The 12,936-nt window shown below is 36.8% G+C and overlaps 1 protein-coding gene across 2 annotated transcripts in view; it reads right to left on the bottom strand.

Moving 5' to 3' along the window:
- The window catches only part of KCNIP4 (potassium voltage-gated channel interacting protein 4), a gene marked incomplete at its 5' end in the record, with an annotated part of 454,322 nt that overhangs the window by 420,781 nt on the left and 20,605 nt on the right, over window positions 1–12,936 (bottom strand). The window lies entirely within an intron of this gene.

Genomic DNA, 12,936 nt, shown 5'->3' with positions numbered 1-12,936 from the left:
GGTTTTTGATTTAAGAAGAATATTGTTTCTCTGAGCCATGGGAAATGTGCAGTACACTCTGAAGTCTTACTCCTGGGATAACTGCAAAATGATATCCTCATCTGAAAAAAAAAGTAATGATGAAAGAAACAGGGCAAATGAGGCTACAAAAATAGAGAGGTTACACAATCGCCTAGGTGCCTATTGATTTCCATAAGCAAGTCCTCAAAATTTGATCCTGTTTACTGCAAGTTAATTATCTGCTCCACTCAGTATACAGAAAGACAAATCATTACCACTGAAAAAGGAATCAAGACCCTTTGAAAAGAATATAATAAATGTAGGTTCTGCACATATACTACAAAGTAGGAGCAAACTTATAGAGAAATGTGAAAGGAAAAAATTGATAATGAGTCCCCAAAAATATGAGGAAAGAGAACAATATTCTACCTTCTAATTTTATTGCAGCCAAAAGAAACCTCGTGGCAAAAATAAATAAACAAATAAATAAAAATAAAATGTCAATAACAAAGCTGTAGCTCTGTCACTCAAACATGTCTTAGAAAAACTAAATTTTGTGGCTAGTTTATGCAACGGAATATGGATACGGCAGTGGAATGAGACTGCATGAAGAGAAATGCTGACACAAACTAGTTCCAAGTGATATTTATTAAAACTTTAGGAAAATGTGCAGAGAATAATTGTCCATGAATAAAAGTACCTACTGTTTAGGCAGCTCAAAAATAGGAAAATAATTGCCATCAGAATGGTATTCACTGGTTGCTTGGGCTTTTTTCTCCTAACAATGAATGCATTAAGAACCATACAACCTTCCAGGGAAGAGGTAAGGAACTATCATTCACTAGTACGATTGGAAATCAACGTATAACAGCAAAGATAGTTATTTAGGAGATGACAATATATTTTTGCCTTGCTTACAAAGATGATTTTATTTTTCCCTGGTGTACTTTAGTACTCAAAATTAGGCAACCAAACCTGTTTCAGTTCAGCTTAGGCTTGCATGGGAGTCTACAACAGTAGTCTGGGGGGGAAATAATTGATCTGCCCAGCCTACCACCAACAAAAATTCTTGATTCATTCTTCATAGTTCTTGTGCTTATCACTGGCAGGTTTTAGGCAGAACACTAGCTGGTTCTCAGCTAAAAGCATGGGGCTCCATAAATCCACTGAGAGCCTACATTGGTATCAAGGATACCAGACAGAATCAAACCTTTCTTACATATGTAAAAAGCATAGTTCAACCAAACCTAGTCCTGTTCTCACTGTGAAGCTCTAGTATTCTAAACCTTAGGGACATTTTTTTTTTCTAGACAAGTCTCAAGTTTCTGTCTTATCACATTGCAAAGTTTTCTTTTTACTAATAAGAAAAACTCTTTCCCTAACCATGCTTCATGAGGAAGGTTGAATGTTTCTTCCCTTCATAAAGACCTGTCAAGTTTCATCCTAACAGAGTCACAATGCAAGAAAGTTCTAAACAAAACATCTGAAGATAAGCATTACAGTTCATCATCTGCAGCAGTGAATCGAGTTGGTTACTGGAATTTGAAAATAGAGAACATAATGGCAAAGTTTTAGATTAAAGTAATTATACTGAAATAATTGCATGGGTCTGAGTTAATTATATTACAAGGTAGTTTGAACATCTGAGCCATTTAAATATATTTATACCAACTAGTACTGAAGTTGAAATCTTCGTTAGGTACAACGTGAAAAGCACATTAATATTCTGAAAGTATCTCTGTGAAAACACATTCTGTTTTGTAATCTGGCCAACCACAACCTTATTTAACGCATGAGAAAAAATAACTGTTTATTCTGCTGCATGCATAAGGTCACAAGGAAATTTAAACTACTGGCTACTAAACAAATCAAACTACATTAAGGAAACTAACTAATCACATTTTGGACTAAGAAGAAAATATAAAGAATTATTACTTCAATTAATGGAAAAACATCTGTATTTTTTCCTGTTATCAATTCTGACAATGCTTAAGGTTCATAATAATTATATTAGAAAGACATAACTATTAGTACAAATTCTCTTGTACCATTCATACTATTCAGAATTCAAGTGTTATGGTGCTGTTAAGACATCTCATTTTTAATGTTTATTTAACTTACCAATTCAGGAGAAAAAAGAAAAAAAGAAAATCAGTTTGAAGCAGCTACTTAAATCTCAATGACTTTTGAGATGTCACGGACACTGCACTTTTTACAACTGTAAGTAAAGAACGTTTAATCCCTTTCTGGTAAGTATAATATCATCCTGATAGCAGATCTAAATGAATCCTTTCCATCATCTGGATCTTACTGAAAGATTCCTCTCTTTCAAAGTTTTACGGAAAATCTTCCACACCTTCACCGTTCTGAAGTTAACGGCTTTAATTCAATAAAATATATGTATGTAGAAAGCACCCTTGATTCCAAGATACTACAATTACTTCATGCCCATGGAAGACAATCTAACAAAAGCACTTTTCTAATTGCAACCCTAGGTGAAGTAAAACAAGCTCATAACTCTTCAACACATATTAATACACAGAATATTTTGAAAACAGGTTAATTTACAGATATCTTAAAGGCTTGAGGAACCATGGTCTTAAGGCACCCTATGACCTAGAAAATCTATAAATATGGGAACCAAGCACGAGAACACTTTCTGGCTTTGTAACTAATCAGTTCTGAGCACAGAAAATTTTTGAAATGTAATTAGCACTCAGTTAACTTTGTGCCAGCCACCTGATGTTGGCACGGAAAAATCTCTCCTTTTAAGTGACTGATAAATGGAGAGAGGTGGGTTTAACACTGCACAGCATTAGAATAGATATATATATAAAAAAAAAAAAAAAAAAAAAAAAAAGAAAGCAAAGTTCAAAGAAAAATCATTGTATAAGCTCCTGCCATGTACATTATTGAAAGCTACTCATACACCGTGCACTAGATGGCTACTGAATTCTCTTGCTTAATTTGCACTCAAATTACCACAGCAGTGAGCCTCAAAATAAGAATTCAGCAGTTAGATAGCAATCTGTTGCTTTAAAACAATCCAGTACATTGATATGGCCCGATGGGAATTGGAAAGCTAAGAACCAACGAGCAAACCTAGTCACACAAGTCTCTTCATTTACAATCTGATGTGGCTTTTCTGGTTTCTTGGAAGCCATCTGTAATAGTTCTTCCACTGTCTTTAAATAATATTGAGAATCAAATCTTTGGATCTTAGAGAGCTCTAAAAACTAAACGTATTTCCCTTCAGTTTAAAAGATTTTTTTCTTTCATTTTGTTTGTATGGTGTAACACTAGACATCTTTCTGCTTTTCCTAGAAAAATAAATCCCTTTAATTCTTCAACTAGACCACATTTTTTCATTTTTGTCCATATTTGCATATAAAAGAATGGGAATAATTTATTCTACATATGTTGCAGAATGAAACAACCATTTCTGTGGTAGTGAATTCCACAGAGTCTGATTTTTTCTTAGGTTAAAAAAAACATTTCCTTATCCCTGGTACTGATTTAGATATTGAATTCAATGAAGTTTTACCAATGGTACTGTATATTTGCTTTGTCTATTTTTATTACCTTATTTTAGCTATTATATAAAAATAATCCTGATACAATTCTGATTACAAGTACTTGATATATTTGAAAAGATTAATGCTTAAAACCTACTTTGTTACCCTTTTTTTGATCAACACTTCTTAGAATGAAGAAAAAGCAATGTTTGTGCAGTAAATATTTTCTCTGTACCCTGTTAATTCATCTGAATATTGGAACGTTTTGAAGTTTTTCCTTTAATATTTTGATAGAAAAATTACCAAAATTTTTGTACATCCGTTCCAATTTTTTAGTTAAGCAAACAAATACGTAATTGGAAACAAAGACACAAATGCATCATTACATTTGCTCATGTCAGCAGTTCTGCCAAATCTAATAGCTAAAAAACATTCAACACTAGAGTTTTTTTGCGTGTATACTATATATTATCAATTTTAACCAATCCTGAACTTCATTCATAAACTCACTAAATATTTTAAATAATAAACAGGAAAAAATATTCAATAATATTAACTAAACTTTCAAGACCCAATAATCCAATAAAATCTACATTAATAGATTTCAGATAAGGTATTCAAAAAGACCTCCTGATCCACTGAAAAGAAGTCAGTAAATGCCAATGCTCTTCCAAAATCATTCTGTGTATTAGTTTGTACTAAAATACAGCATCAGCATTATCAAACCTCTCTAAATAAAGGACACACCTCTGAAATTGCCAGATCCTTTCCAAAGCCACATCAATTACTTAAAAATAATTTTCAAAAAGGGGTTATTTCACGTTTCCAGTACTAGCCAGTTATCACTGGGCTGGAAAAAATGCTGTGGAAGAAACTTCTGAATTCACTATTTTTGCTTCCTTGAATCATCAACCTGATGGAAGCCAGAACAGGCAGGCACTAATGATAACAATGTAATCACCTTTTTTTAAAATTGGAAGATTAGGATCATTACCAGTGTTCTCGATGATATGAAACAGAACACTGTAAAATTTTCCTGGTCATCTGAGGAGGATCTACGCTGTGGTACCACTGCTTTGCAATAATCCCCTCCCAAACCTTGTCGTGAGCCTGGGGAATGGGAGAGGAGCAAAGGCAGCAGGCAGCTGCAGGTAGCAGCATGGTTGTGTGGAAGGGCATCTCGGTGCAAACCACCAGGGCCCTTCTGGAGCTCACAGCAGCTGGAATTAAAAAGCAGTGGGTATGGCTGGATACCCACTAATACTGTCAGTCCCCTGGGTTGCAACTTTTAGCTTCTCCCCACAGGCTCACAGACCCAGATTTTGTGTGAACTTTAAAGAAATTGCTTGACCAAATATAAAATAAAATATTCAGGCTAGTTCTGCTGTGAAAGGGGATATTTCTTCTTAGTATATTTAGCATCATTTCCAAAAAGTTGTCAGGGCTCAGATAACACATTTACAGTTCTTTTAAACTCTGGTGTTTTCCACTTGAACTGGATGAAGTGAGCACAGTATTTTTATCTTGTGTCCATAAAACATACAATGCAGAGGAAAAGCATCGTATTTCAGTATTTGAACCAAACCTACATATTGCATTTTAAATATAAAATGATGCAAATTAAGGTATTTTCTTACTTCTGTGAAATTTCAGTGTAGTCCTTTCTCACTGTAAAGTACATATAGTTAATATTCATCCTGAGTCTTCAAAAGAATCAGGCCATGCAGTGACAGTTGTTAAGGAGACAGAGAATGACATTACTTGCAATTGTCTACCTCTAAAAAAAGTCAAAGCAAACCCCAGTTCCTTTATACAGAAGGCTGAACTTGCTATGTCCATAAAAATAATATTGGGCCCAATACAGGTAAGTACAACATGCTGTAAATGAACGGGTTTCAAATGGACAGAGGAGTTTCCTACGAGGCAAAACAAGAAAGAAAAAGATTTTTCATTCACTTACCCTCAGTCCCATTTGGCTATTTTTAAGTAAACTTGTCAAAAAGTAATGATTTGACCACTAAAAAATTGGTAATTGATTTCTTCTGTGCATTAAGCATTCATTCAGTCAGAAAACCTTTAATATTCACGGCAAGGAACAGACATTTCTCTGTCACATTTGCCAAAATCCTATATATTTATATGAGGCAATGCTGAATGTCTCCATTTTAAAACAAAACACACAAATTCTTCTGTTGCTTTTGCCTCGATGATGTATGTTTTCTTTGAAATTCATCTTACAAAATAATTAAAAACCTCAGAATTAAATAAAATAAACTTGTGAGAATTGAGAGTTTTTTGTTTTTTGTTTTTTGTTTTTTTTTTTCCAGAGAGAAAACTTACTGGAGACTTTAGGACCCTGTAGTGCACATTGAAAAGTACAATTTTATTTTAGAACATGCTGCTACTCTCTGCAAAACCCTTGAAACCTGATGTCAGCGAAAAAGAGTCATTATACTTGAAGATTTCCACAGGGAGAAACAAAGCATTCAAAATACTACTCTCCCTACCAATGCCTACAGATTTTTTTTTTCTTTCTGCTGTTTGGATAAATTGTTGATGTTAAGAATAGGAAGAAAAACTTCTCTGGAAGTGGAACGAAATTAATCATCAAGAGAAGTGCCATAATGCCAATGAAAGGCAGTTAACCTTACCTAAGTTATCCCATTGCTGCTGGATTGCATACAGCTTAAGAGTCTAACTTTACAAGCCCTCAAGGGTGCAGAACTGTTATATGAATCAGTAAGAGCTCTATGAATAGAGAATTTGCAAGGGGAGGACATACCATCAATATTTGATTGTGGGTTTTTTGTTGGTTTTGGTTTTTTTTGGTGGTTTTTTTTTTTTGGAGAATTTGAATTATACAGCAATGTGTCTGGATTATTCCTTCTAACATTATGTTGCACAGCAGTGTTCTTTAGCAAAGTTTAGGGTGCCGTGTAAGTAATCTATAAAAAGAAAGATCTTAAGGTAATTGAGCAGAATGATGAACCAAGGGAGCCAGATTGATTTAAATACCCCATTACACATAGACAATGTGATATCAAACCCATCTTCTTTCTGCTTAGTTTCTCCTTTTCTGTTAAAGGGAGTTATGTGTGTAGCACAAATAAACCACTGGATGAACATTTTAAAGATTAAGTCATACAGATATCTAGTCATCTTCACCATGTAAGAAAGTATTTAAGACCAAAATGTAGCAAGACCAGAAGCTAGACAGGTTCATAGCCTTTTTTCTTCTCTATTCTCTAACTTTTTTTTTTTTCCTCTCTATTTTCCCTTTCGCATACAGTTCTGTTAAGGCCTGATGCAGAAAATCTTAATATCAAACATATTTATTTAGATGTACCAAAAGGGAAAGCAAAGACATGAAAAATAGTACTCGTATCAAAAGCTTTTAATATCAAATGTGCTTTAAACAGGCGTGTATAGCACTCATTTCAGCATTCTCTAGGTATCTATATCAAAAGATAGAAGGGCTATTATGAAATAATCACATAATACAAGAAGTGGTCCTTCAGTAAAAACAGTTTAAAATGTAAGTGCTTCTACTATAACTAGTTACCATAATCCTTTCCTAGCTGAACTGCAAATTAATCACAGAACAGTACCTCTAAACCTGCTACCATCCACATTAAATTAATTGCTGGCTGATTAGCAAAGAAATTCAATATTAATAAGACTTTTTTTTTTTTTTTTAAGTAGGCTATCAGGTTTCTGTACAAATTATGTCCCAATCTGAAAAGCTAAACTTCACTACAAGATAGAAGGAGCCATATAAACAGAATAAATGACTTCAAGAGCTCTCTTCTGAAAATCAATGTCAGTTCACTACTTCAACAGCTTTATAACTGCACTGAAGTGGTTTCAGTTCCAAAAGGTGATGCCCACATACAACGCTTAACACTAGCTTTAATTAAGGTTTAATGTATCCCCAGATTGCCCCAAGCTAGTATTAACAAAGTCATTTGATTTAATGAATGCAGAAACCATAGTCTTAAACAGGCTCTACATTAATTTGGCAAAAGGTAGCAAACTAATATAACCGTACTTTATAGAGTATTCTGTTTCTTGCAATCTGGAGAAAGGGTTTCCATTTTCAGTCCTGATGACTACATCTTAGAGCTTGAGGGAGTAGAGCATGACTGCAGGCTCTCTTTTCATCAAAACACTTTAAATCCCTGACTATTTTCAAGCACAAATTCAGCCAAATTTTGTGACTTACCTCTTCTGTGGATGACTCTACATCTTCAAATAAAGACGTTAACAGAAAAGGAGTTCCACAGGTGCACATCTCTATTTTGAGAAGTGTCAGTCATTAGGGTATTTTTTACCCTATTATTTTTTTACCCCCAGAAATTAATAATTATGCTCAACTTGGGTCTCTGTATCTGCATGTACACTCTTCTGAGTGGTTATGACTGTAATTTGAACATGATACCCATTCCAGGCATTTGTATTATTCCTCCAAAACTCACAATAGAATTTCTTCCATAGAAATTCCTCCATATCTGGCCATACACTTGGGATTTCACCACAGCAGTGGCCCCTCTATTGCAAAATACAGAATGGTCCAGCAAGCTGGAGCATGCCAATTTGAGGAGAAGCTGTTTGTTTTGTTTGTTTTGTTTTTGTTTGTTTGTTTTCCTTCTGATAGTCAATTGTCCATAAGAGATTGGCCCAGTAAACACCCATTTCCTTTACTAGTGGGGAAAGGTATCAACATCCATAATGTAGTTATAAAGCTTGCACCATCAAAATAAGGAAACAGTGAAAAGATTAAAGCATTCTGAACACAACTATGAGATACTTATGATGGTCAATTTAGTTTACCTTTCTGAGCAGATTATCCAGTTAGCCAATCTAGTACAGGTAAGTGGTATGTACTAAAACAATCAGCCTACAGGTAGCTACAGTATATCCTGAATCATCTTTTAGTGGTTTTAATTCTTTCAATATATGGTGGTACATTTGAAGTACAGTTGTAACCATGTTCTATATATATGGAAATCCTAGTTGTCATTTTTGAAATTTAAGCATCTTGTTCTAAGGAAGTTTCCAAATAGGTTAGAAGTTTCCAAATAAGCAAACCACTAATAAATAAACTGAAGCAACTGAATGGGTATATCTCCTCTCTACTAAAATAACCAGTATGGTCTTGACAAGTTCTAACAGAACATTGTTTCAGCATGGAAAGATACTTTGAACAACTGTCCCACTTAAGTCTTTAACATATGCTCTAAAGGTCTGAGATACAGATTAAAATCCATCTTGCCTTCAAAAGTCGTAGAAGGCTAGTACACCCACAAGGAACACCTCAAAGCATCAACCTGTTTTTAAAAATTCATGAGTTTGTAAAAACTCATGAATGGGCATTTTTCTTACGTATGCTTTTGACACAAGATATAACCTCAATCAAAATTTAAGACTTATACTCTTTGGAAAGGTTTCAGATGCTTTTTCGTTATTATTCTTTTCTAACTTTTAGACATGCAACAAATGCTTGCAAACAAAATTACATTGATGCTTCATTGTAAGAATGAAGAAGTCTTTGCAATTACCTTTTTATTTACAAGAAGAGAGATTTCTGACAAGCACAAATATTTCAGCTCATGTTCTTCCCTTAAATATTTTAAAGTGATTTTTATTAACACTATAGTTTTTAGTAAGAAAGTTTATGAATTAAAGGTTCACTTTTCTATCATAAAAATACAGAGCAAAACCACAATAGTAATATCAGTGTCCAACCTAGTATAAAATAAGGTTCTAAGAGAGAGAGAATTTCAGGCAGGTAAAACTCTCCTGTGTTTCAAATAAAGATGAAGAGAAAAATGTAATACTACAGTTCTAAAGCAAAAGCTCCAGGTTGTATTATGATACAATCACCAAATATTTTTCTTTAAAAATAGGCTAATAGACATGAGTTCAGCTGTGCAGCTCCTTGCATTCAACTAGTAACTACAAAATTCTTCACTTGACTGGAGGCATCTTCTCTATGCAAGTAAATATATGATCTTTATAGTATCTGTTCTGACTGCATTACTTAAATGGGCCATTATGTAATATCTAGATGATACTGCCATGGGCTACAACACATGAAGAAACTTTCAACACCATTTAATCAAAGTGAAAAGCATGAACAAACTCCAGACCCCTAACCAGGATTAATTTTCACTGGGATAGCTTTTTACACATCCCAGAGTTAAGTTATGAAAACCTCTGTAAAAACCAGTATGAACAGATTCATCTATTTTATCCAACTAACCCATTAATTTCATTTATGAACACCATGGATGTACATCAAAGTCAACATACATGGACAATGAAACAGAAAATAAAATAAATCTTACATGCTCTATATGCATATGCACACAAAAGCAGCATTTCAACAATTTGGCTCAAATCTTCAACTGTTGATGCTCACATAGGCAGCCAATAGCTATTCACAAAAATAGAAGACCAACAAGGTTGAAAAGGCAAATGAAGAGCTCTAAAGAAACTGCAAGAAGAACAAATCCCATTCCACAAGGGTTATGTGTACAGAACTAAGAGTCCTAACAGGTAAGGAAATGAAATTAACACAAGATTTTATTCCCCAAATTATTTTCAGATAGATCATGGAAATAAAGTTCTAGCTTTTTAGAGAGAAGTATATTTTCAAATGTGGTAATTCTTCAGGACTTACATCTTTGAGTAGATATTAAAGGAAACTGTTAAAACCTAATCACTTTTTTTTTTTTTTTTTTTTGATGTTTAAGCATTTCACTAATTGAGAGCTGAATTAGTTAGCACCAAACACTTAAAACCACTCCTTTCCAATCCATAAACTATTAGTTAAACAGTATATCTTAACTGTAGAACTACTCTTCAGATTCCATATATAACTACAGCCTTCCCTGCTGTCGTGGTTTAACCCGGCTGGCAGCTAAACACCACGCAGCCGTTCGCTCACCCTCCCCCCTCCCTCTCTGGGACGGGGGAGAGAAATGGAAAGTGAAGCCCGTGAGTTGAGATAAAGACAGTTTAATAAGACAGGAAAATAATAATAATAATAATAATAATGATGATACAATGGTGATAATACGAAAGTAATAATAGTATGTACAAACAAGTGATGCACAATGCAATTGCTCACCACCCGCTGACCGATGCCCAGCCTAACCCCGAGCAGTCCGGCCCCCTCCCCCCGGCTAGCCACCCCTATATATTGTTTAGCATGACGTCAGATGGTATGGAATACCCCTTTGGCTAGTTTGGGTCACCTGTCCTGGGTCTGTCCCCTCCCAGCTCTTACTGCACCCCCCAGCCTGCCCGTTGGCAGGACAGAGCAAAGGCTGAGATGTCCTTGGCTTAGTATAAGCACTGCTCTGCAACAATTAAAGCATCGGGGTGTTATCAGCACTCTTCTCATTCTAAGCCAAAACACAGCATTCCACCAGCTACTAGGAAGAAAATTAATTCTGTGCTAACTGAAACCAGGACATCTATCCACCCCTTATTCCATACCATTTATGTCATGCTCAGGTTACACTCTTTTCCATACATTCTAATTAGTCACCTATAGTAATCATGGTAGTGATAATATACAGTATAATATACTATTTAACCTGGTGCAATTCAGTTCATGGGCTATTCTCACCCAGTATTAAATCTCCTTGAGGTACACACCGGACCTCTCCGTTCTTTTGCATTACCCACCAAGTATATCCAGGTCCCTGAGCGAAAACAATTCCACGAATAGGTTTGCCTTTTCCTGAGGCAGGAGTAGCCCAGACTGTTTTACCCAGCATATTTTTTACATGCACTACAGGAACTTTATCCCCATCTACAGTACGTAACAGGTTTGATTGGGCAGGTCCAGCTCGGTTGGTAGATCCCCTAGTATTGACTAACCAGGTGGCCTTTGCCAAATGCGTATCCCAGTTTTTGAACGTCCCAGCGCCCATTGCTTTCAAGGTAGTCTTTAACAGGCCATTGTATCGTTCAACTTTCCCGGAGGCTGGTGCATGATAGGGGATGTGATACACCCATTCAATACCATGTTCTTTGGCCCAAGTGTCTATAAGGTTGTTTCGGAAGTGAGTCCCATTGTCTGATTCTATTCTTTCTGGGGTGCCATGTCGCCATAGGACTTGCTTTTCAAGGCCCAGGATGGTGTTCTGGGCGGTAGCATGAGGCACAGGATATGTTTCCAGCCATCCGGTGGTTGCTTCCACCATTGTAAGTACGTGGCGTTTGCCATTGCGAGTTTGAGGGAGTGTGATGTAATCAATCTGCCAGGCCTCTCCATATTTATATTTCAGCCATCGTCCTCCATACCAAAGAGGCTTTGACCGTTTGGCTTGCTTGATTGCAGCACATGTTTCACAGTCATGAATAACCTGTGCTATAGCGTCCATGGTCAAGTCCACCCCTCGATCACGAGCCCATCTGTATGTTGCATCTCTACCTTGATGGCCTGAGGTGTCATGGGCCCATCGGGCTATAAATAATTCACCTTTATGCTGCCAATCCAGGTCCACCTGAGCTACTTCAATCTTAGCAGCCTGATCCACCTGCTGGTTGTTTTGATGTTCTTCAGTAGCCCGATTCTTGGGCACATGAGCATCTACGTGGCGTACTTTCACAGCCAGGTTCTCTACCCGAGCAGCAATATCTTGCCACAATGCAGCAGCCCAGATAGGTTTGCCCCTACGCTGCCAGTTGTTTTGCTTCCATTGCTGTAACCATCCCCACAGGGCATTTGCTACCATCCATGAATCGGTGTAGAGATAGAGAACTGGCCATTTTTCTCGTTCAGCAATGTCTAAAGCCAGCTGAATGGCTTTCACTTCTGCAAACTGACTCGATTCACCTTCTCCCTCAGCAGCTTCTGCAACTCGTCGCGTAGGACTCCATACAGCAGCCTTCCATCTCCGATGCTTCCCCACAATACGACAGGACCCATCAGTGAACAGGGCATATTTCTTTTCATTCTCTGGCAACTGGTTGTACAGTGGGGCTTCTTCAGCACGACCCACCTCCTCCTCTGATGATATCCCAAAGTATTTGCCTTCTGGCCAGTCCATGATCACTTCCAATATTCCTGGGCGACTGGGGTTTCCTATTCGAGCCCGCTGAGTAATCAGTGCAACCCACTTACTCCATGTAGCATCAGTTGCATGATGCGTAGAGGGGACCCTTCCCTTGAACATCCAGCCTAGTACCGGTAATCGGGGTGCTAGGAGGAGCTACGCTTCAGTACCGACCACCTCCGAAGCAGATCGAACTCCTTCATATGCTGCCAATATCTCCTTTTCAGTTGGAGTATAGCGGGCCTCAGATCCTCTGTATCCCCGACTCCAAAACCCCAGAGGCCGACCTCGAGTTTCCCCAGGTTCTTTCTGCCAGAGGCTCCAGGTGGGGCCGTTCTCCCCGGCTGCAG

This window comes from Aythya marila, assembly GCF_965140915.1.
Source record: "Aythya marila genome assembly, chromosome: 4".
Taxonomy (NCBI): domain Eukaryota; kingdom Metazoa; phylum Chordata; class Aves; order Anseriformes; family Anatidae; genus Aythya; species Aythya marila.
The sequence above is the reverse complement of the archived record's forward strand: the minus strand, read 5'-3'. Positions and strand labels throughout refer to the sequence as shown.